The sequence below is a fragment of the Carlito syrichta genome, unplaced genomic scaffold (genome assembly GCF_000164805.1).
Source record: "Carlito syrichta isolate Samal-C Ts95f unplaced genomic scaffold, Tarsius_syrichta-2.0.1 Scaffold304274, whole genome shotgun sequence".
Classification (NCBI taxonomy): domain Eukaryota; kingdom Metazoa; phylum Chordata; class Mammalia; order Primates; family Tarsiidae; genus Carlito; species Carlito syrichta.
In genome coordinates, this window is record NW_007248370.1 from 1,247,512 (window position 1) to 1,254,328 (window position 6,817).

The window sequence follows — 6,817 nt, forward strand, 5'->3', positions numbered from 1 at the left end:
TGGTGGCGCATGCCTGTAATTCCGGCTACTTGGAAGGCTGAGGCGGAAGGATCGCCGGAGCCCAGAAGGTCGAGGCTGCGGTGGCCGGGAGCGGCCACTGCACTCCAGTCTGGGCGACAGAGTGAGACTCCAACACAGAAAAAAAGAAAAAGAAAAAAGAAAAAAATATGGTAACTATTAGGATAATAACTGTAACAAGGAAATATAGTTACTTTGAGAAGATTTGAAGAAAAAAATTGGTAACATTGGAGACATAGAAGAAACTTCAGAATACAGTCTAAATTGTAAAAAATAATAATGAACAAGAGAATTTAAAACAGGGGTAATACATTTTTAAAACATAATTCTCTCTTTAGCTCTCCATCTTTATTAAAGGTAAGACCAATTTATTCATAAAATAGGTTTTGGACTTATTTGCATAAGGTGTAGCCAGAATAATTATTTGTCACATAGGCTCTTTTGAATTGACTTTGTTGGAACTTTTTTTATAAGGAACTTTAGATTCGATTTTCCAGGAACCTTTGAGTTAGCCAAGGATTTATTATTTACACCTGTATGGACCAGACCAGCCTTTCCACGGGTCTTTTTTATTGGTTCTTTACAGATCTCAATCTTAATTTCTTAAAGCAGTTTGTTTTGCAACAGTATTTCAGTCAAAGTCTTGGAAAAACAATGAGTATCTCTAATCACATTTTGTTACAAAAGAAAATAGATTCTTAAACTTATGCAAGTAGCCATACTATTATAAATTAATAGCTTCCGAAGTCTGGAGAAATTAGATAGAGAGAAAGATATATTCCTCAAATTTAGCTTACAAGAACATACTTTACTTATTTTTGAAAGACTGTACAAAAAAGTCATTCTCTCATGGATCCTATGTTGAATTAGCAATCCTTATGCCTGGAAGACCTATGTTGGATTGGTAATCCTTACACCTGGAAGGAGATTTTAAAATAATTAGCAATTCAGCACTGAAAAGCATTTGTCAGAGTGTTATAGCTGATTAAAACTGCTGTGGGTGACCGAGGCCTGCATAGGCAAGTTTGAAAGGGATCTCAGATACCACTTTTAGGTTTTACAGTAGATGTTGTTTAGAAAACAATTTATCTGGTCTGCAGGTACCATCTAAGCCATTAAGGAAGCAGTTTAAAAGGAGGGTGTGAGGGAGGTGTGGTTTCTAAGCCACTTTTTGCTTCTTACCCCACCCTAGAGAGACTCATTCGAGAACCTGAAACTTTTCGTGTTGAAAAGTTGGTTAAGTATTAAAGGTTTTAAATGTATGATGTTATAACACAGGATTACAGGCCATTGTAAAAGTTCCTTATTGAGCCAAAGTGATAAGTCCAAAGATCTTGAGAAGTAAAAAACAAACAAACAAACAAACAAAAAACACCTTGCTTCTTAATAGGGGAGATTATTCTTTTTTAAAGAATTTTTATTTTATTTTAAAGATGTGGAGTACATTTCAGGATGAGCTATACAATTAGACACATACAGGTAGAGTTTGGGCCTTCCTTTGGTCTGGATTTATTATTAAAACAACAAAAACTAACAAAGATAGGAAGATAACAGGGAGAATAACTGAATTCATCTCTTCTCACCACCACCCCCTCTCACCCCCCAAGTTGTATGTAGATGAAAATTCTTTTGGAGGATTGGAAGAGTCAGGGCTTGGGATTATCCAAGAGCCTGGGGGTTAAAGGTAGTATATACTGGAGATTGTCAATGAAGGAGTTTGTGTTCTGGTCCCTGAATAGCCTCATAGAGAAGTTTAGCAATGAGGCCATAACCTGGGATCTAGATTTTAAAATATTCAGTAAGGTCTCCCCAACCTCCCCCCACAAAAAGCACAGAGTTCCTTTTCTTTCTTTTCTTTTCTTTTTTTTTTTTAACCTTTTTATAGATAAATTTTTATATCGATAATTTTAATCGATAATTAACTTCTGATTAAGACAAGGTTATATGATTCCAACATGGGTGGCAAGGACCAGACAGATGGCAATTGTGTTAATTAGGAAATTAATTTGAGTTCCAGTGCCTTATCCTAATATTTACCTGGGAGTTGTTAGGTTGATGGTACTAAGCTGGTGGTACCGGGCATTTTAGCAGATTTTCAGTCTTCCTCAGTGGCCACCATTTCCTGAGCCAGGTGTTCCCCCTTCCCTCCAGAAAAGAGTGCACCTGTTCCCCAATGGTTCTCTGGCCTGCACAGTGGACAAGGTCCTGGATGTCTAGGCCTCTTTGGGGCAACTACGCTTTAAGTGCCCTCACAAATTGTACCCATAGCAATGAACACCATCTCCCTTAGCATGTTTGTTCTTACCAGGTATCTGTTGGACAGCTGGAGTTTTGTCACTAATGGAGACTACTTATTGGGGTGTCTATTTTTGCCCCTCCAGTCCTGCTGCCCTCCATGTTGGCACCCTTTTGTTTCTTGAATGTCTTGGCTGTTATAAAAAAAAAACAAAAACTTAAAAGTTTTCTGTAATTGGAAGTTTGGTACTTGTAGTGCCAAGTCTAGTCACTGGAGTCGAGCATGTAATAGACCATAGAATATAATATTGCTCGCAAAATAGTGAGATAAAAAATGTCTGTACCTATAAAACTTTTGACCATTTCTCTGTTTGAAATGGTCCGGTGTAAAAACCTTTTAGAGTGAACAGACCATACGGATGTGAAATGATCTGTCTGCATCTATTCCTAATTGTGAACAGGCAGATTTGTTAAGATGCTTTAGAAATCACTAAATTACAGTCTAGGAGGTGCCAGAGGTTGGCATGAGGAAAAAAAATAGTTGTGAGGTGTGAACAATTAAGTGAAAGTGATCTGTTCTCACGCCTTATTATGTCAAACAAAGAGTATCCAGTACTTAAAATTTCATCTGTTCTGCAGTGGGGGAACTAGTTGGGTGTAGCAAGGTGACTCAGCTTTCTTCTCAGAAAACCTTTAGTAAGCCTGACACAATAAACACTGGTGTTATCTACTACTAATGCTTTAGCACATGGTAAAGTTGAAGGAAGCAAGATTTTAAAAGAGTGCTTGGGAGTTTGGTTTGGAAATGCAGATTAGAATGACAATAGGCTTATTTTCCTATGAGTTAACATGATTCAGTTTTTGTTTATTTGTTTGTTTTTGAGTTGTAGTCTTACTCCCTCGCCCAGGCTGGTGTGCACTGGCATGCTCATGGCCATCCCATCATGGACCTGCTGGGCTCCATTGATCCGTCTGTCTCAGTCTTCCAAGTAGTTAGAACTCAGGCACGTGCTACCATGCCCAGCTAAATTTTTATTATTGTAGAGGCAAGGTCTCGCCAAGGTGCTGGGGCTGGTCTTGAACCCGCGGACTCAGGCAATCCACTTGCCTCGGCCCCCCAAAGTGCTGGGATTACAGGCTGAGCCACAGAGCCCAGCCAACATGGTTTGTTAACCAACACATGGTCCCTTTGTTTCTGTACAGGAGGAGGACTGATAGTCCCAGTTTAGATACAATTTAAGAGAGATTTATTATAGAAAAAAAGAACATGAACTTTCATAATGATTCTCCCCTGGTCACTTCTTGAAGGAAAAGTTGATGAACAGAATTTGAGAGGAGATGGTACACATGGCCCTTTAAAATTTTTATTTATTTATTTGTTTGTTTGTTTATTTATTGCTGCAGCTGCTAGGGCTGGCACCAGCGTGTTATCAGTTAGTGAAGGAGGAGGTTTAGGATGGGAAGACTGAGTAGCTGATTGAGGGGCTTATGGAGATGGATAGGGAGGAGGCTGAAAGTGGGAAAAAAGGGAGGGTTTGGTCAGCTGGGTCTAAGTCGTCTGAGAGTGAGTAAGGGGAAGGCAAATTAGCCTGAGAAGGAGTTAGATGGAGTATGCCACAGGAAGAACAAGGATCCAAGTGGCACGGAACACCATTTTGAGAAAAGCTTATATATAAAAAACCTCAGGCTTTGTGGCAGCAATAGAGGTCAAGTTGACGGAGAATATTAAAGGCAAGAGACATGCCTTGGACCCCACCTCCTGGTCACCTAGCTGGTATTGAGGGGGGAAAAATGAGACACTGAGGGCAGATGTCCTTTTCTAGTGAGAGGGTCCTGAGACCTTTTAGAATGAATTTCAATGGGGTGGCCTTTGCCATTGCAGATTGAGGGTTCTCCATGAGGAGTTCTAAAGAAAAAAAGGGATTGGTTCTGAGAGTGGCCTCGGAAAGCTGGAAAAGAGAGAAACCCATCCACATTCTCAGTTAGTATCCCAAAAGAGAATCAGTAGAATCAGCCTGTATGTGTAGGTATCGAGTGAGAAAGGGTGTCCCCTTGATTCCCTCGACACACTGAAGGCTGTCCTTCCGCTAGCAGCAAGCCTGTTTCTATGCCTGCTCAGAAGACTCGGTGCCAGGATTTTCAAGAAAAAGACCTGGAGTCCCAGTGAAAAAAATGTTTTTCAAGTTTGTTCCCAGACCTTCTAATGAGAGAGAAGGTAATATATGGACTCACCAGTCGATGGTATTGGAATTTCATGCCAGATAAAGTTGAGGCAACAAGAAGTTCTGGCCAAAGCAGCCATCAGTTGTCTCTGAGTTCCAACGTAATCTACAGAAAGACTTGAGCTAGAAAAGAGGAGAGTGAGAGAAAAAGCGAGGAGAAGACTCCAAAAAGAGTTAAAGTTTCCCTGTAGCGGCCACCAAAAATGTTAGGTCAGTGGGCCGATGTCACAGGAATAAAGTAAAGGATTGTATGGAAGGTAGAGAGAAAGAAAAAGTTTACTATACACTTTCCATACACAGAAAGGGGCCAAAAGCTCAAAGACAATTGTGTGGGGGCAAATGCTGGAGCCTAGGGGTTTTTAAAGCTTGTTTTGGTGTGTGTGGGGGGAGAAAGACAAGCATTCACAAGAGCTGATGTCATGGTGATGGGGTCTGTTTCTCATATCTCTGATGACTGGATGGATGGGTGGGTCAGGCGTGAAGCACATAGACAAAGATGGGCTGGTAGCTAGATGGGTAGGTCAGTCATGGGTGGTTAATCTCATAGACGAAAAGGGCTGGGCTTGTAGCTGAAAGACAAATTATCCGGAGATGTTCATCTCAATGTCTTGTGACTCACCCAGGGTTCTGGGAAAGGATTATTGTCGTATTTGAGCTCAAGGAGACCAGAGAAACTCCATTTGGGGCTCTGTCCTTTCAATTAATATCTCCCCTTTCCCCATCAATTTCCCCACCCTTAGCCCAGCCCCTGGTAATTACCATTTTAGTCTCTACTTCTGTGAATTTGCCTTTTTTGGAGTCCTCATATTACATTTGAAGAGCAATGCTTATTGATACCTCTTTCAGGACCCAATAACACTACCAAGAAGTCTGGATACTCTCCATAGTGTTTTACAGCAAGAGTCTCCCTCATCCTTTGGATCCTCTCACATAGGGGTGAAAATTCACATGTTGGGACCCTGCCCTCTCTTTCTATCACAGTCAGGGAAACGGATTGGAGTAGTTAGATGATGATAACTTTTGTTATTTTGTTATTTTCTGGGCAATGTCACCTCACATGCTGACACCAGGTCTTTCTGCTTCAGAAGTCTATAGACTCTGATGTGCCCTAAACACAACTGCATCCAGAAACAAATAAACCAAAGTTCACTTCGACAATAAAGAAGGAAGATGCTGGGGTCTCTACAGTTGTCATACCCACACAACTTGTTGGAGCTTTAAAAGAGGAAATGGAAGCACTCCATTAATGGTGGTTATTCTGTGGCCGTGGCCTCCCATCTCCTCTGCAGTCTCACCTCGTTGCCCTTCTCGTCCTCCAATGGTCAAATAACGACTGAGGAAGATATTGTTTTTCCAGATTATGTTAAGTAAAGCAGATACATTAAAGTCTACAAAACTTCCTGAGCTATAAAAGAAGAGTAGATGACTATGACTAAAAAGTCTAGGAGTATAACTTGCAAATTCTAAGTGACAGTCAAACATTAAACATCTCAGTTTTAAATATAATTGATTAACTTTCTCCACTATGGCTTTTTAAAGCATATGAGACAGCTTATATTAAAAGACATATTTAATAAACTAATTTAAATAAAACATGCAAAGACAGAAAGGGAAGGAGTATTCCTACCTTGTAGACTAATATTTTTGCCATATATAAATACCAAATAAAAGTGTGATTTTTTTTTTCCTCAAGAGTGAGGGGGAAAGTTTGTGACGCAGTAATTTACACAGATCTCATCATCTGAATGAAAAAAAGCACACTGGAATCCTTAGGGAAACAAAGATTTTCCTGACAAGAAATTCTCAAAGAAATTTTTTACTTCAGACCTGCTATCAATAATGAGGAACACTTTTTGCTCCTCAATTGGAAATCGTTCTATCACAAAATGTGCTCCTTTTAATCAAATGTTTTATTCTCAGTGAAGGAAAAAAATATATAGACAAAAACAGAGATCTTTTTTGTTAAGTAATAATACTCCCTATTATTACTATCATTAATGCCAGTTTGAAATCAAACCAAAAAGTTAAAACAAAGAAAATAGAGATCTCTAAAATAATTTAATTAAAGGGGAAAAATGGATCTGGCCTAACCTTTAGTTCCATGGTTTGCACATAGTTGGTGCTTACTAGTTGAGCCACTTTAATTGAACATGTTCAGAGGGAAAAAAGACATTATAGAAGGACTCACTAACAACTATTCCCAAGTCATTTTACATTTAAATGACTTAGGATAAATCGTTCTCAGAGAAAAATAAAAAAGGTTTCTGAGAAATAGCCAGACGAAGAGCAGAGATTTCTGCAGGATAGCATATGGGGAATGACTATATTATCTGAAGCATTTT